Source organism: Melopsittacus undulatus, chromosome 2, assembly GCF_012275295.1.
Source record: "Melopsittacus undulatus isolate bMelUnd1 chromosome 2, bMelUnd1.mat.Z, whole genome shotgun sequence".
In the NCBI taxonomy this organism is placed as follows: domain Eukaryota; kingdom Metazoa; phylum Chordata; class Aves; order Psittaciformes; family Psittaculidae; genus Melopsittacus; species Melopsittacus undulatus.
The window spans coordinates 72,969,223-72,992,089 of record NC_047528.1 but is presented as its reverse complement, the minus strand read 5'-3'; the positions used below and the strand labels follow the sequence as shown (position 1 = coordinate 72,992,089).

Below are 22,867 nucleotides of genomic sequence, written 5' to 3'. Positions count from 1 at the left end.
AACTCAAAAATCCTTGGGGAGTCAGAGACAGACATGACATAATCTAAGTTTTTCATTAAAAAAAAACTCAGCTGAATACTTCTTAGGAAGGATTTTAATATATTATGACACAGTTATTAGTTAGCTCAGATTACATTAAAAAAAGCACTCCCTTGCTTTAAAAAAAAAAACCCAAGATATGGAGAACTGAAACCTTAAATCCATACATACAGGGTTTGGAAAGCTTTTGACGGTTTTAACCCCTAGACAAGAGTTTTTGTTAGGGAATAAGAAGATTCTAAATGTCGACCTTCCCCCCAAGAAGGACTCCAGGGAAGATAGAGGTGGTCAGAGGGGTTGAAATACAAGTCAACCATATGTTTGCTGTTACAAAAATATTATAAAAGGCACTGAACATTGGGATTTTGGGTGCCTAAAGGCCTGAGAGTCACAGGCAGGACAGGACCTCAGAAGGTCTCTAGTCCACCCTCCTACCCAAAGCAGAGCCATCTCTGGGGTCAGACCAGGCTGCCCAGGGCTTAGGCCAGTCAAGGGCTTCAAACCCTCCGGGGACAAAGATGGCACAGCCACCCAGGCTGACCTGCTGCATTGGCTCACTCTCCATGGGAACACATAGGAAAAAGTTTCTTCTGAACCCGTTACAACTTGTCTTGTCGCACTTCCTCCTGCCCTGCACCACTGTGAGGAGCACAACTCTGTCTCCTCAGTGATCCCTTGAAGGTGCTGGGGTCCTGTTAGGTACAACTGAGGCCATCCCTTTTCCAGGCTGCAATTTTCCCAGATTGGAACTGTGTCACTCATCGTCCTCTTTACTACTTTATTTGGAAAAAGAATTTTTATTTGGAAAATAAAACATGCAAGAAGGTAGACAGAAGAAGGATGCCTACTGGATCTTTTAAGGATACTATAACCAAGTGAGGATTTAGTCATTCAGCTCCTGGCACATAATTCTCAAAGGCTAGCTAGTGATGAAAATCCCTCTACAAGGAATGGGGAAAGTTATGTGGCTGTTTCAAAGATTCATGTGTTTTTCTGTAGCTACGGATTAGACAGTTGTCTGAGACCGGGATTCATTGCTTAAAATTTCCCCTCCAAATCTAGGCTCCAATTTGTATTTTTGGCTGTAGAGAACTGACTCAGTATTTTTATTTGGAGAAGGAAAAAACCCCAACAAACCCAACCCACAACAAAACAATCCCAAATCCCCCAAATCACACACCAAAAACCCAACCCAAAACCCAGGGGAAAGGTGGCAGTGGAAGCTGTAGAGATTTAAGAGGCTGAAGATTAAAGTATTCACTTAAGAATCAGCAGGTTCAAACTTTCATTTCCTAGCTCTCAGTAGAACACACTTCACACCTGGCTGCAGGCTGCTGAAGTGAAAACTGTAGAGCAAAGAATGTGAGACTCGCAAGCCAGAAGGATGGGGAACAAACAAGAGATCTGTAACTCCTCTTAATGATCCCTTGCTTACTGCAGGTATCTTGCAGCTGAATCATGAACCATAAACTTCTCAATTCTTTCAGTATCAGTGAAAAATATGCATAGTAAATATGAGCATTAGTGCAGTTTACTCAAAGATGAAGTTTCATTATTTTTTTCACCCCTCACCACTGTTTTTTACATAAGTTTTCAATGTCCTTATGAAGAGAAAAAAAATTGGTCTCTTCTTATTTCTACAGAAAAGAGTCTTTGTAGCATTATGCAAGGAGCAGACATCAATACCCATATTTAAATAAGGCACATCATAAGCTTGTATCATTGCTTATAATTTGACTCCATTTTAACTATTTGGGCTGTGAAGCTCCACTGTGAATGTTTGCCTCAGGCACTTTTTTTTCTGGAAGGTCTAAGCAAAAATAGTTCAGTCGTTTCAGAGTGAAGGCAGGGAAAACCCAGCTTTGGCGATATTTATACAGCTGTTTCAGCGAGAATCTCTAGTGCTTCCACACTTCGGAACAGGGACTTGACATTTGGCAGAGAGGCTGTTCTCATGGCAAAGTGCCTTTTCCATCACAGTGAAAATCCACACAAATTTGACTAAAGTAAAAACTCCTGAAAATATTGCTTGTATTCACCCTGCGCAGGTTTGTTAGAGGCCTGTAACTGAATTCTCAAAACACCTTCCTTGCACTAACTTTGCTTCCTTCTAAGGTGACAGGAACACAGAATCTTTTTACACAAGGAAAGCTGACACATGCTGATGGCACAAAAAAGGGTGACAGGGACCGGAAAAAGAGAAAGGCATCAAGGCTATAGGCTGACAGACCACTGGGTAATCCCAGGTGTCTCATATCTCTCCAGACAGCAGACAATACTATTTATTCCCAACAGGTATTTGAGGGGAAAAACTATTATAGCCAAAATATAACACAGATTTGTAAATTTCCCTGCTGTCCTTCATACTACTTTTTATAAGTAGTTTATTCCAGCACATTTAGACACTGCAATCTTTAATGCCCTGTAGCTGTATTTATTAACATCTTCCTCTTCTTATTTTTATGAGTTAAGGATTTCCCTCCCAAGCATGCAATTATGACACATAACTAGTTTAGGAAATTATTTAAAAAAAAAAAGTTAAAGCATTTTATTTTCTCAACAGAAACTCTTCTTTTCTTCTCCCATTTGTTTTTTTTTCTCAGTTAAGAACAGGCTTAAATAGCTATTCGCTTATAAGCACCTGTATTTTACTGTGGTCAAATTTAATCTGAAAATTGCAATGATTTTTAGCTGTTAAACTCCAAATATTTAATCAACTCCTTCAAACATCAGAAATGCACACAAACACACGCTGTTCAGTGCATGCTCATTCTCAGGGACTGGATTTAAAGACAGAAAAGCAATACAACTTCTTGTCAATGCCACTTCTAAAATGCTGGGGTTTAAGAAGGAATATTTTTAAGGCTTTTCAGGTGCCACTGAGCAATATTTTGGTACTATAAACTAGACAAAAGGCAATCAAATAAAATGCATCACTGAAAAGCCAACACTTTATTTTTATTCACTGCCAATTTGTACAGAGCTGATCTGGAGCTTGAGGAAAGGGTTATTCTAAACTCTACTGTCTGCAAAGGAACCAAGGACGTACTCATAAGGCTTTCACAATGATGCAAAAAAAAAGAAAAAAAAAGGGTAAAAACGAAATAATTCCTTTCTCTCCTTTATTAATAATTTAACCTGATGTTTAAGAATGCTCATAAACTGCCAGGTCCAAAAGGCATTTTATCCCCACAAAATACAGTGACAAGGATGATCCTCCCAGTCAAATATGTTATGAAAGAAATGTCAGAGAGAAGGTTTCACCAATTCTACTAGCTCTTATGACACTTTGAGTAAACCTTTTGCACAATGTATTAAACAAAGATCAGAAGAATTACCCATGTGCCAGCTGCTGACTTCCCCCCAGTCCTGCTTTAACCTGGCTTTCCGCCCCTACTGATTCTGTCTGCCATTACAGCAGCAGCAACCAGGAGACCTGCATCCATCCTCACCACTAAATTTCCACAAAGTACCTCTTAATTAGTTCAATGGGTGGCTGACATGCTCTGGGTGAAGTTTCTAGTGGTAGATCATCTCCAGGTGACTGATCTCTCACGTGAGTTGCATACTTTGACTATAAAAATCAAGGAGAGGTGGAGGAAAGAGAAGCCTGGGGACAAGAAGTCAAATAATCTCAAAGAGTGTGGTAAAAGTAAATAATGAATAAATCACTGACTTAAAAATAATTCTAATGAATCAGAACAGCCCTGTGAATGCACACACAGTGTTGTAACTTCATCATTAAATATGGCTCAGTTCGTTATATTATTACATTTGTAAAATACTCTGCAAGACATATAAAGCTGCTAAGATGTAATGGATATCTATTAATATTAAATGAAACCCTTAAAATTGTTTTACTTCATGTGAGCTAAGCAATGAGAGAGTAATAACAAGTCTCAGTACATCAACTCTTCTAATCATTTTTCCAAATAAATACTCGGTTGCAGCAGCTTTGTTTTTAAATTGGGGCCATTGGTTTATCTACAGTGAAATGTACAACTTCTATTTAAATTTTTTATAAGGTTCCTTTTTGCTTATAAGGATACTTTAATGTAAATTTTGTGCTCACATGAAGTAATTTAAAACCAAGTTGCTAGAATGCCTATGAGGTGAAGCTGAAGGGGTAAACCATTTACACTTGATGTCTATAGTCACTAACCCACAGGACATGGAATCACGTAACACAGATTACCACAGAAGCATAACACTTCATGAAGTCACCTTACAATAGGTGACTGTTAAAATTTAAAGTTGCAAAGGCTACTAACGGATAAAGCCTCTCCTGCTACCAGTTGCTGGAGCAGTCACCTTTTCTTCTGCAAAGACAAACCCATTTCCCAACGTTCTTTCTGGAACCAGCCCCCTGAGCCACAGAAGAGGCAGCATGAACCTTCACATGTGGCAAGGTCTGAGCAGAGTTTAAACTGTGGGGACAGATGTCAAATTGCACAGTGAGAGAGCCGAGAGGGTAGGACTGCGCACATATATCTGTGGGCATACAAGAAAAGCTTCAAAGAAAGGGCAATGATGCACACACACTGAAGAGAGATGAGGCTGCCAAGTTGTGAGAAGCAGCTTAGCGAAAGCTGTGGCACGTGAGAGTGCCAGCTCCATTCTTAGAGCAAATAAATGGTTTCCTATTTAATTCCTGCTGTTTAATTTTGCCCTATAATGGCATATAGGAAACACCATTTACTTTGATTACAGGTGAAGCTATAAAACAGTAAAGCAGCACAACTGCTTCTGCCTCAAGTCAGTATTCCAAAGATTTCACAACTCTTGAAACACCCACAACACATTCCCTTGCTGAAATAACTCACTGGTGTTCAAAAAACCTGGAAAAAACCCCAACCTTAATTTCCCCCTTCTACCAAGATCACACCTGAAAAAAGACTTGTATTCAGCAAGTGGAATAAATGGGTCCATACTGGTGGAATTGATGCCTGTAACTATATCTTTAACTTAAAATGTCATTTTTCTCATGTCAAGAAATCGTCCATATTCTTTACATATAAGCAGGATACTCATTCATACCACTTTCAGAAGTGATTACACTCAGAAGAATGAAAAACTATATTGTAAGTAACTATTCTCAATACAACATCTGAAATAATACTAATATTAGATGCAAATACACTACTCTGAAGGCTTTGTCTTCATTCAAATATCAAACTATTTGCACAAAGAAAGAACACAGTCTTGCACACTAAATACTCTTGCACCTCTGGAAAAATAGGAAAAAAGTTCTTCATGGTACTGAGTAAGCATCTCCTGTGTTCTTCCACATTTGAAAGAAGCACATAATTCCTCTTCATACTATTATAATATCAAAAACCACACAGGAGACCAAAGTGCTGCATATACATCTCTAATCTTGCATTAATTCAGAAATCAAACTCCCTCTAAGGTATGAATTCCCCAGCTGTTCCTATTTCCCATACATCAGCTTAAGTTTTCAACTGAACCTGGGGTAAGGTAACTGGCTGACCAACTCAGGTGGCTGTGCTGTTTTGTCTGGAATAAAGTTCATTTTCTTTGCAGTATCTTGTATCATGCTGTTTTGGATTTGCACTAGAAACAGTGCTGATAGCACAGGGATGTTTTCATTGTTGCTGAGCAGTGCTTACACAGAGCCAAGGCCTTTTCTGCTCCTTACCCCACCTCACCAGTGAGCATGCTAGGGGTGCACAAGGAGTTGGGAGGAAACACAGGCAGAACAGCTGACCCCAGCTGACCCAAGGGATATTCCATACCATATGATGTCATCCTCATATAAAGCCAGGCAAGGAAGGAAAAGGGAATGTGATGTCATTTGTCGTCCCAAGTAACCATTATGCATGATGAAGCCCTGCTTTCCTGGAGATGGCTGAACACCTGCCTGCCCATGGGAAGTAGAATGAATTCCTTGTTTTCCTTTGCTTGTATGTGTGGCTTTTGCTTTGCCTATTAAACTGCCTTTATCTCAATATATGCGTTCACACTTTCACCCTCCCAGTTCTCCCACCAGTCCCACCGGGTAGGGGGGGGGGGGGGCGTGTGAGCTGGTGTTAAACCAGGACAATGGTAATGGCAGGGAACAGCTTACAGACAAAATTTGCTACTGCAGGCACTGGGGATATCATGGTGTGGGCTTTTTGAATCTCCAGCCTCAATCCAAGCTCAGCCATAAATGTGAAAGATAACAGGGACACAGTTTTTACTCTATTAACATGGAACATCAGAGTTTCTTACCTATACACACCACTCTTTAGCAGGTAATATAAATAGAAGACAGAATGAGCCACTAAAGGACTCACAAACTATTTAATAAAGTAGTATCCAGGTCCTCCACACTAATATTTTATCTTGACTATAAAATGGCAGTTTTGAAGTCCCAAATGTATGGTGTTAATGAGATGTTTGTTCAGTGTTAAACCAGATCAGGAAGGTGGATTACAACTATCTTATAATGGTATCTCTTAGGCTTCCTGAAAGCATCTAAAGTAGTGCCTGAACTCCCTGATGTGGCTGGAGAACCCCAATAGCTTTATCTAGCATATCCATTAACAATAAAACTGGGAGACAGACTTGTCACAGGTTACAGTGTTCTGGTTAAGGACTTCAACAGAAGTCATTTAGGTATGACACCCCATTAAAATTGGGCTCAAAGCTGTTAGAGTGCCACTTGTGACACAGAAATGCTTGTCAGAAAACCAGTCATTATTATTTCTATTTTCTTCTCCTGCATGGAAAGGCTGCAATTGAGTTTCACTGCTTAGGGCTGTTTCTGTTGGTTTAGAATCATTCTTCCTAGACTGAGCTTTATAAAAAAAGCCAAGAACCCGGCCAATGTTTCCTAGATTTAAGATGTATGTCCTGCACTCCTGTGGGTCAATTAAAAAAGATGGGTCTTGCCTTATTAACTATCTTCACATAGGACCACGGAAGAAACCATTCGAAATATTGCTGAATAAAGCTGTCTGGCATGTGGCAGAATGTGTAACTTGTATGATAAATTTGATATAACTTTATTTAAAAACTGTGTGAACAGATGTGAGGATGATTACTATCACTCCCAATCTGTTTGAAAAAATGCCAAACCTAAAATCTTAAAATATTAAGAAGAATTTTACATTTCCACTGCCTGCACTGAACCACATCAGTTCACACAGGCATTCAGAAACCGTGTGCTCCGGAGTCTCCTTACGGATTTCGTTCCACGAGACACCAGGCCATTCCCAAGGATGAAACAGAGGTTGGTTATTTCCCAACAAGCTTGACATTGTTTTCCATTTCCTGAATAAGCATATCAGTCCTTGGCCACCACACAAATCATCTGGTCAGGACAGACTATTTTTATATTTCCCAGATGGTCTTTATATACTTTCATGCATGACATGAGCTTCGCTGGATACAGCTACTCTGGTGACCTTGGTACATGTGAAACTGTTCTCGCCAAGCAAAGAAAGGTAGGGTACCTCTATTAACAGTTGTGTCAGGCATTTTAACTAGCACTGTATTATTTTAATTTCACAATGTACCTTGGCATTTGTCACTGGCAAGAATTCAATGTGTGTCATAAAAAATATCCTGTCTCCAGTTTTGGTCTGTTCTAGTTATCTGCTGCTTCCAAAGGGGAATGTGACAAGCCATTTGCTTTTAAGAGTCAGCTAGTACTTTTGACCCCAGCTCCATATTCTGACAGCAAACACAAAGCAATATTACCTATTTCTGAAATGATGCTGGGGATACTACTGAGATTCAGCATTGCTGAATAAACTCTTCCAAAAGATTCCCTTGAGGCTGTCTTCACATCTTCTTGGAAATAGTAAGAAAAAAAGTCCAGATTTAAATATTTTGACCTTGCCATTATTAAAACTACATGATTGAAAGATAACAACCAGCTACCTCTGAGAAACCCAACAACAACTATGCCACAAATTACATCCCTTTCTGAGGATAATCAGTTATTCATATAGACTGCTGCTTAACAAAGTGGGTAATTTACCACCTGTACAGCAATTCATGTAAATGGTCATAAATGGTGTTACTCCATGCAATAAACCAATGGTTTAGCTGCTTTCAGGATACTCACAGTCTCTCACACTGCTGAGACCCTAAAGCAAATGTAAGTGTAGTCTGGGAGACCACAGAGAAGGTGGAGCCCACTGTACAAAAGCAAAGAGGACTGTTTATCTGCCCAAGAATACTGGTTTCAGGGGAAGAATCTGAAAAGTGTCCCTGGTGCTTCAACTGCCCTTTTTGGCTCATTACTGTGTAGCTCCAGGCCGTAACTGAAACCCAACTGCACATCAACAAGGGGCATCGACACGTGACAGAAAAGGCTTGCGGACTTGGGACTTGAAACTAAAACAGCTAACAACTTCTTTATGACAGCTATTCCTGGCATTTGCTAGACTGGTTGTCATATTCTGCTCCAGCTCTGGGCACTACATCAACTTAGAACAACTTAACAAAAAGTTATTATGATGATGAACGACACGTTAGTTTCAAATAGGTTTATATATAGAAGATGAGAAACATTTTGTGGTGCTCCAAATATAATGAAAAAGTGAGAGTGCACGTACTGCCACAGGACACACAACAGAAGAGATAAAATGTGCCCTTCTTCTCTCATTTGGAACTACTTCATAATTTTATACAGTGTTATAGGAAAATTCACCAAGGAGTTTTGTTTTCTCTGTCCATTAGGGACTCTAGGGAAAACTCTGCTCTGTGTGTCTGAAGTTCAAATTACACTTTCCAGTATTGAACTCCTTGGCCTATACTTTGACAGAGAAATGACATTTTCCTTCCTTGTGTTCAAAACTCTCTACAGTTTTAAGAGGAAGTCTGGTACTTGATACAATCACACATTAATCTCTCTAACCTCAAAACTATGGAAAATAAATGGCCTTGAACAAGCTAAAAGAAGAAATGCCACTCTTGGTCAGCTGAGTTGTGCTTGTAAAAATAGGAACAGACTGTTACTGGAACTGTAGACACATTTTTATTTGGTTGGCTTAGCTACAGAAACCAGGGCTACAGGTAGAATGAAGTTCCCAGTTATGCAGTCTAGGTGGAAGGAGACATGGGTCTCCCTCCAGAGCTGCAACTGCCCTACACTCAGGACAAGGTACTGTGACAAGCCGCCAGTCCATACTGGCAGATCTGCACCCCGGGCCCCTGGTGTCACCCCTCAGTTGGTAAGTCTGAGCGCTGCACTGGATGCTACCTTAATATGAACAGCAGCAACTGATTAAAACAAGGATAAAAATCAGGATGTCTGGCTCTATCTTGGACTTGTTTTGTGACCTTGACTTACACCTGAAAGGGTGTGTTCTATCAGCTGCAGTCAGCAAGAGGTAAGGTAGCTTCGGTAGGTGAATGATGAAATGGAGGTACCATGACTCCTGCCATGGCACTCCAGATTACTGCACTGGTCCTGCCACTAAAAATGTCTCTGCTCAAGTGCAAATACAGTGCAGAGGCAACAATGCAGGTGTAACTCATACCCTACTTTTAAAGCAAAAAAATTGTGTGATATATTAAGAGATGGATGTAGATACTGAATTATTTTCAGAAAAAAATCCCTTTCTAGAAAGAATTTCACTACTGTTTTACAACCTCTCTTTAGCTATCAGCTTAAATAATGTAGTTCGACCACCCTGACGAGTGAGTTGGATGGTAAATGGAGCTCATAGTAAATCCAGTGATTAATTACAAATTGTTAGTGTGTTTACATTAGCTTGAAAACATGTGTTAAAAAGATACATATTTGTTTTCACATCCCACACAATCCCCCTTGCTTTAAAAGCTCAGAACTATCCCAAAATTTAGTAACAGCCACGTGCAGCCATAGAGAGAAACAGTATCATCCAGAGATAAAATTTTTGCTATGAAGTCCTATATTTTGTCTTGTATAATCCCTAAGCCATTTTTGTGCCAGAGAAAGAAAAATGTCTGTGGTACTGAAAATTACTACATTTATTTGGAACCACAAGATGCTTTGTGAATAAAACCATAATTTGAACATTGCAATTAAGAGAAAATATTTTAAGCTTGCTCCATATTGTCTTAATGCAGCAGGTTTTGTAATTCAAAATAACAGAGAAACTAAGCAGTTCAGGCTGAAGACTGATTCATAAAGACTACATTTGATTCTCAATTCCAGCTCTGCAACCCTGGGAAACTGATGCCTGTAACTATATCTTTAACTTAAAATGTCATTTTTCTCATGTCAAGAAATCATCCATATTCTTTACATATAAGCAGGATACTCATTCGTGCCACTTTCAGAAGTGATTACACTCAGAAGAATGAAAAACTATATTGTAAGTAACTATTCTCAATACATCTAAAATAATACTAATATTAGATGCAAATACACTACTCTGAAGGCTTTGTCTTCATTCAAATATCAAACTATTTGCACAAAGAAAGAACACAGTCTTGCACACTAAATACTCTTGCACCTCTGGAAAAATAGGAAAAAAGTTCTTCATGGTACTGCGTAAGCATCTCCTGTGTTCTTCTTCCACATTTGAAATGTGGAAATCTTTTTTACTTACAGCCACTGTAAAGTGCTTTATAACACTTCACTCTGGATTCACCCACCTCACCAGGTGATGTTGGTAATCAGCTGGACAAAAGTTAGAGGAAAAGCTGGAACAAAACCCAAGACTACAATGCAAACCTTATCAAAGGCTATAAGCCACCACATACCTTCACTTTCAAAATTCCCTTCAAGGTACATCATTGTCACAATAATAAAGGAAAAACCCCACAACACTGACTTTGAATTCAAGGTTGATTGAATTTCACCACACTTCCAACCTTCCAGCTTCCTGTTAATTCAAATTATTAATTGGCAGATATCCAGAAGAAGCAGGGGAGGGGAAATCTAATTTGTGCCTGTACTTAGACAACTAAGAACTCCCTTTACAACTGATCATCTCCATATTTCCTCTGTTCATCTTCCGGACAAGCAAAATAAATAAAAGCAAAAGTGCTTCCTTAATGGAACAGAACGAAGTGCTAAACATATAACCAATTCTTCAGCAACTGCAGAAACACACATCCTTGCCTTTTTTACTCCCCTTGTTTTAATCACCGGTATTAGCAGTTATTTTTTAACCGCTGCACATAAATGGCAAGCCCCTCCGACAGGACATGCAAAGGCAAAGCCTCTTTCCAAAAGAACTTGCAGTTAAAGCTCTCGACTAAACTCACAGCAGTTAAGGGTAAGACTTCATGGCTCTCAAGTGAAGCAGGGTCACGACAGTGATCCTGCAGTACTTACAGAACCTCATCGTTTGCCAATCTAAGGAAGGCAGTTTACAAGAAAGAGGAGGAGGGATGCAAGGGTCTATATGTAAGTGCATGAAAGATGGATTTCCCTGCTTTCTTGGCTCGCTCTTTCTTACATCAACTCCCATAATTATTTCTGTCTTTTATAATTTCTTTGTTACGCTTTTAAAATTTCCCTATTTCCCCTCAGGACTTGGGGTATTCAGAATGAAGGTTACCTTTACGCTGGGGTGGCTGAAACTCTGCAGTTTTCTATTTCCAAGACACAGTTGACTAAACTTGGCAACATTTACAGTATCTACTGAAATCAACACCTGACTTCCTCTGTACCAAGTAGCATTCATTAGACAACTGACATGAAAAAAAAGGATGATCACTGTCATCTGCCTTGTTTTGATATCAGTCACTTATTACTGCTACCATTAAAAGAGTGAATGGTTAAATCTGGAAATATTTGTAGCATAGAAATATATATATAAATATGTATAAATATTTATAAAAATATATACAAAAAAATCAAACTTGTTTGTGCCAAGTTATGTAGGCAGTAGAAGAGCTGGAGCTGAAAGTAGTACATAGAATCATTTAGGTTGAAAAAGACCTTTTAGATCATCAAGTCAAAGGATACAATAAATGTATTTATATGCCCTGCAATTTGGCCTTACTGAAACCCCTATGAACATCTGATAGCTGAAGGCCCCAGGAGGCTACAGGCCACTTAGGAGTGAGAGCACTCCACCTTGGGGAGCTCAGCTATGGTCGGGCAGATGTAATATGGCACCACGGCTCTCTGACAAGGTTTTGCACTTCTTACTGTATGGCCTGAAAAGCATTTAAACAAATGACATTATGGACTTTGGATTTTATGTTGCTTTTCATTATATTACTCCTATAGTCAATGGGAATAATTTTCTTGTAGATTACTGCTAATAAGATGTCTCAAAGTGAAATTAGCTCAGATCTTTAGGGACCCCTTTCTGCAGTGTTGTTGCCGTAGATAGATAGGTACAGCTGTATCTGAACAAAACTTATTCAACCATTTAACTGTTGCACAGGAAGGGCAAGCTACATCTGACTGTCATTCATCAAAACGGACTCTGGCTAATAGTCAAAAATGCAGTAAACACTCATTTGGTACCATGTGCAACAGCACCAGTTCTCAGTATTTGGCAAAGGTATGTGAAAGATATCCAAGCTACAAGTTATGCTGTTACTTTCCAGAATCTGCATGGAAATTAGAAGGCATAATTTAGCCTTTAGCATAATCAAATACCCTTTAAGGAAGTAACAGTTTATTTCAGTGGATTCAACACTTATTTTGAACATTGTGAAAGATGGCGCACAGAACACAAAAACTCATTCTGTTGCTTCCCCCTCCCAAATCTTTAAGTATTTGGAAATACTTCAACAGTTCTGCCAGTGCCAAGAGCTAAATAATTTCAGTTGTTGATTCAAATGACATGGAAAGAAGATGCATCCTGTCATCCCTTCCACAAGCCATAGCGTTCTGCAAAATCCAGTCACCTGAACTGCATGCAATAAGTAACTGCATCTTGGTTTTAAGACTTGACCACATCCTTTTACCTCCATCTCAGCTTAGGTGGGCCTAATTTCAATAGCAGTTTACTAATTAGACGGTAAAGCATTAAAAATGCTTGTAAAACCAATCAGGAATCAAGTCCCAGTGGCTATTTTGCCTTCAATGGGATAACTTCCTTAGCTGCCAGATCAAAGGTATCGAAGACAGCACAGACACAATCAACAGAATTAAAACTTGAGGATTACAGAGGACCAAATGCTGTTGATGAGCAAACCCAAACTAGTAATTAGAGCTTTTGTAAAATGCGTAAGAAGTAAGAGGTTTGTAAGAATTCTGATAGTCCAATTCCTTTTTTTGCTTCCAGGTTAGTTTACTTAACATTTACTGTACTGAGTAGGTGTAATACAAATGGGGGTGGAGAAAGCATAACATTGACTGGGTTTACTCCAGTCCTAGACTGAGAAGCCAGTTAATTATGTGAGACTGCACACCATCCAGAAGGAAATCACTACTGTTTTCAACTGTTAAATTGAAATTACTAGGAGAAAAAAAAATCTGTACTTTTAAAGCAATGACCAAACAACCTTTTATATATTGGCTACGATCCAGAAGAAATATTAATTTTTATGTGATATATCTGTTAAGAACTCTACAGGCTAATATAAAGCTATTCTGCATTGTTTCTGCATTGTTCAAAACAACAATGACTAAATTAACAGGACTATTCAGACAAGACATAGTATACAATAAATTGTTATTAGTTCCAGGGGGTTTTATGCCCAGTCTTTAGACTCAGACAATACAAAACACAACAGTAGCAAAATGTGACCACAGATGCATTAATTTATCTGTTTTATCAGTTCAGTTCTAGTTTAGAGCAGTTTAAATAAGCTTTGATAATAAAGGGCAATGGGACCAGATCAAATGGTACAAGTGATTTGATTAGCTCCATGCTAAACATCATGGATAGATTTAATTTACAACAGAGCGATCACGTCTGACTGTGGTAAACACCTCAGCATCTGCTTTCCATGGTAACACTGTCATATGAGAGAGACTGAGATCTGCTGGTTTTGCTAAGCTTTTAACTACATCTCCTATTTCAAGTTTCTGGTATCTTCTCAAGACAATCAGTTACAATAAGGAGAATGATGCAAGTTTCTAGAATAGCAAAAAAACACTGCCATGAAAATGCTCTCTAAATCTACTGAAAGCGTAATTAAAACTATATAAACAAGTCTTGGGGCTGAGGTTAGTGGCCAAGTAGAGCAACTAGGATCAAGCCACAGCAAAATCCATATACCTAAAAGATTTCATCAACACAACAATTCCAGGAGTAACACGACAGTAAACACGACACCATACCAGAAATTTTATTTTCTCAATCCCTGTAAAAACAAGGATACTCCTAATTTGCTCTCTCTTTCAAAGGGACATACAGTTCTTCCACTGCATAGCAACAATGGTTTAAATCAATACAAATACAATCTTATTTGTCTCCAATATATTTGTGTCGAAATTTTAGGAATGCAAAACCACTGCAGACCTAAATGATGCAGACCATTACCTAGCAATGTGTTCCTAATGTTCTCTCTCCTGTGAAATCTTAAACCTAAATCAACGTAAAAGAGTCAAGAGAAAAACATATGCAAAGAGGCTAGACTACAAAAATCTCCAGCAAAGTTAAGCCAGTCTTTACTCTTAGCCCTGTATGCTAGGTGAGAGCAGACACCAATTACGGGATGGGTGATCACAGTAAGAAGAGCAAGTTCTGAGAGACATGGCACCACAAAAGCTTGGGAGAATGACTGAAATATGCACTGCAAGAGAAAAAGAAGACTTTGGAAATTCTGGAACATTTACATTGATGGAAAAGTTAATATAAAGAAAAGAAAGATGCTTAGCTTATCAGGGAGAAAAAAAAAACAACACAAAAAAGAACAAAACAAACAAAAACCAAGCAAACAGTTTGCAAATCTGTATTTAGACCTATCGGAAAGCCAGTAATAGGAAATAAAAACAGGCTTAAACTACCACAGGTAGATACAAAGTTTTCCCTACTTTTTTATTTTGGCTGCATTAGCTGATCAAGTATATATGGAGCAGGAAATCTCAGAGCATCCCTATGCTCCACCCCCCCGGCTGTGGTTGCCAGAGTATTCTTTCCTCTCTTCCACTCGACCTCCCTGACCCAATTGCTTATACTGATCCTCTTTCCCATCCCTCGGAGCACAGCCTCGAGATCGATGTTACCACTTCAGCAGCTTTGCTTCCTTGACTTTTACTGCTCTGGCCTTGTTTATCTTCTTTCTTTCATTCTTTTTTTTTTTTTTTTAATTCAAAACTGATAGCATATTTTGTTACATTTTTATTTTTGATCTTTGCATAATTTTATACATCTACTTAAATGGTGAATTTTCAGTCCTTCAGCTTGTAAAGACTATATATATTAACAGATTCCCAAACCATTATCTAATTACAATGAGCTCAAAACATTTGGTCTTACCCTTAAGCAGATAATTTGAAAATATCTATCAGTATCTTACAGAGAAATCAAATGGATACATAAAAAGGGAAAACAGCTTCTACAGCTTACTACTAAATAGAGATTTATTAGCTGAAATTGTTTAAAACAAAATCGTCCCATTATGATTTTGACAGAAAGCTAGAATTGCTTAAGGAAATGAACAAAAATATTGCAATGGTATTATATGATCTGGAGAGGTTAGAAGCAGTTCTTTGGAAAAACATGGCAGGACAGACCTCCTGGCAGATCAGATATCAAAACTAGCCTTAGTCATATTCTATCACAGCTGAACTTTTGGCTCAAAAAATACAGAATTTGCAAAAAAGTCATTATGCTGGAGTGTAAAATGAGGTTATTGCACTAAAACCTCAAGTAATATATTTTTAAAACATGGGATTAATTTACATTTGAGGTCAAATTTTGAAGCAAGTTATTAAACCTCAAATGACTGAAGATACCCGATATCTGTATTCATGGAATGGAATCATGTAAGTAACAAGGAGACATGGTTTTGTTTAAGGTCAAATTAGAATGTTTATTCAAAAAGGTGCACTACACCCTTCTTTTGAGCCAATGAAAGGATTGTTTTTGTATAATGCTCGATTTCTAATATAGAGGAAAAGACTCATCTTGATGTAAAAACATATTTATGTCAAATATTTTTGGAACAAAGTTCATAACTTGAAAGCTCAAAGGACAAATTAAGCATATTTTCTGCATTTCATTTCTCCACAGACATAAAATTTCTCTAACATTAAGCAAGTCTTTAACACTGAACTTAATAATAAGGCAAGATGATCACTGATTCTCAATGACTTCTTTGCCTCAGTCTTCACTGGCAAGCGCTCCAGCCTTGGACTCTCAAGGACATCAAAGACGCTCAAGTCTTGGAAGGCAAATGCTGAAAATGGAAACCTTATGCCCACTGTGGTGTAGTATAAGGTTTAAGATCATCTTAAGAACCTGAATGTGCACAAGTCCATGGGACCTGATGAAATCCATCCATGGCTCCTGAAGGAGCTGGCAAATGAAGTTGCAAAGCCACTGGCCATCATATTTGAAAAATCATGGCAGTCAGGTGAAGTTCCTGATGACTGGAAAAAGGGAATTATAACCCCCATTTTCAAGAAGGGGAAAATGGATAACCCAGGGAATTACAGACTAGTCAGTCTCACCTCTGTGCCTGGAAAAATCTTGGAGCAGACTCTCTTGGAAAGCATGCTAAAGCACATGAAAAACAACAAGGTGCTTGGTGACAGCCAGCATGGCTTCATTATGGGGAAATCCTGCCTGGCCAATTTGGTGGCCTTCTATGATGGGGCTATGGAAATGATGGACAAGGGCAAAGGAGCTGACGTCATCTACCTGGACTTGGGACTGTTCACCCTGGAGAAGGCTTCATGGAGACGTCATAGCAGCCTTCCAGTATCTAAAGGGAGTCTACAAGGAGGCTGGGGGGGACTCTTCATTAGGGACTGTAGTGACAGGACAAGGGGTAACAGGTTCAAACTTAAACAGGGGAAGTTCAGGTTATATATAAGGAAGAAGTTCTTTACTGCGAGGGTTGTGAGGCATTGGAACAGGCTACCCAAGGAAGTTGCGAATGCTCCATCCCTGGCAGTGTTCAAGGCCAGACTGGACAAAGCCTTGGGGGTTGTCCCTGCCCATGGCAGGGGGGTTGAAACTAGATGATCTTAAGGTCCTTTCCAACCCTAACCATTCCATGATTCTATGATTAATATGTTTAAAGTCTAGTTTGAGTTATACGAGCCATATGATTCAATTCCTGCATAAAAGCCATCAGCAACACTTGAATGAGATTGAGATTTCTCCAAGCTAGTTTTGTTTAGGTATCAGTGCTCAGCAGAAAAAGCAGCAGCATCCTTAAGTTAAAATACAAGAAGCAGCATTTGAGTGCTCAGGATGTATTTACATACCATTCTGAAGCAACTCCTTGCTGTATCCTGATGTGGAAGAGTACTTCTGAACTAGAAGTCCAGAAACTGTCATTAGCTAGTATGGCAGGAATACTTTTTAAGACAGATGCCTGTTTTTCTAATCTTGTTGACTGTATTTTATGAGACATATTCTGAACACGTGCTCGGATGCAAGTCTGCCTTAATGCCTTTTGCAATCACAAAAGGAAGACTGGTTGGCAAAGACAAAAGTACAGTAAGTGGTCGTAAAATACTACTGTAAACAAATTGCAAGTTGATCTTTCACATATACATTTTTCATAATTACGTATCTAGACAAAAGTTATTAAATGGGTTAATAGTTATTGTAATTACTTACTATCTAGACAGTTATTATATAGTTATTATCTAGACAAAAGTTATTAGCTATATATAACTAAACCATCATAGACAATTAATACAGAATGTAAATATATAGTTCAGCATCATATTATTTCATTTGCAGGTCAGTTCCAGTTCTGTGTGGGAACAAAGCTTCGATGTGTCTAATCTGTTAAGGAGGCTCTCAAACAGCAACCTAAAGGGAAGCTTTAACTGTATTTTTCTGTTTTGCTTTGAGGGGTGGAAGTGGCCCCCCAAAGGGTTAGTGTTTGTGTGTGTGTTTGTTTTGGTTTGTGGTGGTTTTGTGGTTTGTTTTTTTTTCCCATGTTATCTTCCATGAGGCTATCTCAGGCTTTGGTTGGCACTTTATATGTCAGTGAAGAGGGAAAATGCCTAGCCAGAGTCTTGGACTCGCTACAGTCAGTAAGAAAGGTGCCAGTGGCCTCAAACCAGCTGTATTACTCATAAGGATGAATACAGATTACTAAAGTATAAACCATTCAAAACATGGCACCATTGCCTTCTTGTGTATGAAAAACTCTCCAAGTCAGACTGCCATCTTTCCTGTGTTGTGGAGAATCAAAAATACCGTATGCTTTTAAAATTGGTTTTACAATGCTGAATGTAATCATCCTTTAAATATACAAACTAAAACAATTTTTTTTCCTATTTTCTATCAAGCAATGTATAAATTATTAAGTTCTGGCCTTTGGAACAGCAACTCACATCCATGGCAAGAAGGATAATAATTTTATTCCTAGAATACTTTTTCAAACACCAAAAGGATAATCGTACTTTGAGCCTGCACATTCAATATGTGAAGTTTAGTTAGTGTGGAAGTTCACTGGCCCAGTAAACCAGATGAAAATTCTGCACTTGGGGGAAAGTACAGAGATGAAAACGTGGAAGTACTCTCCCTACTCCACTGGCACCATTACATAGTCCAAAAAAGGCAAACTGGGCTACACTCTGATTCTGGGTTAAGGGCATAATTAGACTGAAATATAAATTTCATGTTAAAAAATAAAAAAAAACCAAAACAAAGCCCAAACAAAAGAAGCCTCTGCTAGGAATTAATTCAAATAGGACATTTTGGGCTAAATGAAACAGACAAGAAAGCAGACAACCTACAACTTTTGATTCATGTTTTAAAGGAATACAAACACGCTATGCAGAAAAAAAACCCCAAACAACCAACATGTATTTTCTTCTCTGTAAGTAGAAAAAAAAGTGGTTCTACAGATAAAGAGGCCATTAGTAACCAAAATGAATGTTAAGAGACAACTTTAAATTAGCACACCCGGATAATTTGTGCCTTACTATCCTAAAAGTGTTTGCAAGAGTATCATTTCAATGATGCTAATTTTCACTACATTTTTAAACACCAGAGAAATTTAATAAGACTGCTAGCATTTTCTGCCAATATTTGAAGATGGTAAGCGGCATGATCTCAGTAATTATAGAGCTCTAAGCCGTTATTAATCTCAGGGAAAATCACCAGCAAACTGATAAATTCACTGGAAAATGACACGAATAAAACTGATGCCAGTCAACAATCAACAAGATTTTATAGGAATTTGGTCAGTAAAACTGAAAGTTTGATTTAATCATCTGATTATTATCAGATGTTATAAACTGTGGTCAACGGACACTACTCCATAATGAAATGTGCATACCACCCCGCAACATTCCAAGTGAGAAATCATTATCAGTATCATCAAATGTGATTAAAATATAGATATAGAACAGCAGCTATTAACAGGAAATAATAACTGAAGAAATGCTTTACATTTCTCCAATAAAATCATCCAGTACTAGCTCAACATCATCTAAGAGTACAATGATACAAAAGTAAATGTTATTGATAGCAGTTATGGTACAAGAAAGGTCAGATTGGCTAATAAATGTAGCAGCGTGCTTTTTCAGAATAATATGGATTGTTTTGTAAGACAGGGACTCTGCGTTACAGCCAAGTGGACTTACGAAGAAAGAAGAGATGAGAAAAAAAGGAAGGTGAATAGAGGAGAAAAAAGACCAAGAAAACAGCGCATGGAAACTAAGGACCAACAGAATAAATGCAATCTTCATGGTACAGAAATAGTTCAATACAGTGAAATCTTTACGAGAAAAAGGAGTAATAAAACCCAAACACATGTAAGCGCATAAGACCAGAGATACTATTTTTGTTCAAAGCATTAGTGAATACAGTTGTGTAGCCCCAACATTGTTTTCCCAAGATTTCAAAGATCTTGTTTTATTCTCAAAAAAAGGGGAAGAATTCTGCATTTCCTGAAGATGTGAACCAGAATGCTCCACATGCTGTTATTAGCATAGCAAGGAATTTAGAAAGTTGTGTAAAAAGAGCAATTTGAAAAGGCTGCAGAGTACCAATGAACGTTACATGAACACGGAAGCAGTCTCTGGTCCATTCCAGTAGGGTAAGAGAGCTCAGGCCTAATGCTAGGACTAGGCAGTACTGACTGGTGTAGGCATAGCGGTAAGACAGATGTTACCACTGATGTGTTTTGGGCTTATTTCCTACCATAGCAATTACTTACCACCAAAGCCACTTGAAGAATCATACAGTACTTGCTTTGCTACTTTATGGTTCTTCAGTCTGTAGCTTACAAGTCAACTTTGAATAAATGTAGACTTTTTGCCAAACATCTCTATTTGAGAGAGCTGGACTGCTGTTGCCTCAAATGACAGCACGGTTAGAAGTACATCATCACATGTATGCAAAGGAACTGCTCACCAGGGAAAAACCTGACAAGCAGTTGGATAGGAAACTGTGTACCTGAGGTAAGCTTGTCTTTGGTAATTACTTTTGGCTTACCTGGTCGTGAGACCCTTGAGCTGCTGAATGCTGCTCCTCGCAGGCTGCTGTCAAGAGTCTGGGGGTTTGAGTTACCATGGAGATCACCGCATCTGACAGCTGAGGGGGCTGCAACGACAGACAGAGGTACCCGTCAAGCCTGTTTTCATCACCTCATCAAAACACGAACATCTTTTTGCTTCTGGTGTTCACCAAGGTACAAGCTCCCAAGTCAGGAGCTTTGGCAGAACTGTAAAGGAAAAAAACCTCAAACCCATCACAGAAAGAATTAGAAAGGTGAGGGCAAGCCCCAGCGACTCACAGCATCTGAGCGCTTTACAAAGCCCTGCACTTTTTCAGGAACCTGAAAGAGTCCTAATACATCCTGAGCTTGGTTCAACAATTTTCAGCATCTTTGGTCAAGTGTAACATCAGCAAGCAATTCATCCAGAACCACTGCTGAGCGCGGGACTGAAATGCCAGCATGATGCCTCAGAACAGCGGGGGACACACAAAGTGCTCCCAGAGAAAGCCTCCAGTGGGAATTGATTGAGCATCACTTTTGTGCAAAAGAAGTAAGTAGGCCAAATAAATTACCTTCTTCTGTGTTTTGGGGGGAAAGTCTAAAGGAAAGCATTTATGAAAATCAGACATGAGAGACAGCCTAGCATTCTTCTGCAGTAATAAACCTATGTGCAGACTTCTCCATGCCTGCCATCAAGCATGATGAATAAAGCCTTATTCTGTATGTCCTCTACCATTCAACTGCCATGTATCTTGAGCAGTTTCATGCTTGTGCGTTTCAAACCTTAAGTCTTCTGCTCAGTTTTTATTTATATAATCTAAGAATTAAATGCTGTTAGTGAAATGAGATATTCATTGGAGAGTTTTTAAATTAATTACACTCTTCCACACAAATGTCTAACAGCTTTTAAACCTATACATGAAGGAACATTTTGCAATATAATCAATTTAATAAATAACATATTTAAACACATCATCAGGAGAGCCTTTCATAAAAACCAGTTCTACTTCTGTCTGCAGTACTACAACATGTTCTCATTTACATCATCGTGAGACAAGCATACCATTTAACCAAACACAACTGCTCACCTGAGAGTTATACCTATTCTAATTGGAGACGACAAGAAATGACTATTTAAGCAAAACAATGTATTAACAATTCATCAGCTACAGGTCTGTGGTTTTTCTGAGTTTGTCTGCTAAACGCTATGAACCTCCACCTACCTGACTGCTTATATAATAACCTATCTCATTCTCAAATGGCATTCTGAGATGACCATTGTCATCCTTTCATCTTATTTTCAAATTGCCTCCCATTTCATCATTCCATGGAGCATGTTACGTTTATGCAAAATACAACATACACAAGAAGCGTAACTGTGTAAATGTAAAATCTGAAAATGCAAACAATAATTAAAGTTTTTTTTCTGTTACAACTTCTCCATGTCTTATGGGAAACCTGTTGAGAGTATTATGTTAAAATCATCTCTATTGAACACGCTGGCATTATGCTGTGCAACAGTAGCTAACATATACTGGTGCTGCTCTGATGACAAACAGCAGGAAAATAGCTGGCTCACCTGTGCTGAAGGCTTTGGCAAGACTCATGGGGTTTAAAGGACACTGCAGAATACCAGCTACTCATATTGTAGCACTGTAGACGGAAGCACTGTTACTGAAGAAATGGTATTAATTCTTTCTGTCATAATTATATTCTTAAATTGGTCAAGCCATGTTTCCATTTGTTCTGTTTACAAATCCTATATACTGGCTCACTGGCAGCTTTTATCAGTGACAGGATCACTTAAAGGTCATTCATCTTCCCATGTGCTACAGAGCAGGGAGAAGGTATCAGTACAGGCAGCACTGGGAACACAGGCTGCTAGAGCTAATTGAATCCTGTAATAGGACTGGCTTTGGTTACCTTGCCAGACAACTTTTTGGTGTAAACATTCATACTGTTTCTCTACCAGAAAAGTGTTTCTGTGTGAAGACTAGAGCCAAGTAAATAAATTCTTTTCAAGAATGAAACAAGGGGAAAAAGACAAATTAGAGATTAAAAGATACGATTCATCATTATTTCATTATCCGTAAGTGTCAGTGACATTTGAAAGTTACGTAGATTTCCCTTACAACTGGGTGAAAGCACACGTGTGGATGGTTATAATAATTTGTTGTGGTAGAAGATGCCCCTACCCATAAGGCTTTATTCAACAAGAAAAGTTTCTTAAAATCTAAATTTCAAGCAGAAATCAGTGTTACTATAAGCTCTGAAATCAACAATACACAAAGACAGAAAATGCTTTTTAAACTTTCATTGATAATACTAATAT

The 22,867-nt window shown here is 38.5% G+C and overlaps 1 protein-coding gene across 2 annotated transcripts in view; it reads right to left on the bottom strand.

Annotated features, from left to right (window-relative positions):
* The window catches only part of TBL1X (transducin beta like 1 X-linked), a 193,107-nt gene that overhangs the window by 65,727 nt on the left and 104,513 nt on the right, over window positions 1–22,867 (bottom strand). For both annotated transcript variants that reach the window (XM_034073769.1, XM_031051035.2), the window contains exon 3: window positions 20,532–20,639. The gene's annotated coding sequence lies outside the window, so the exon portion shown is untranslated. The remainder of the gene's footprint in view (window positions 1–20,531; window positions 20,640–22,867) is intronic.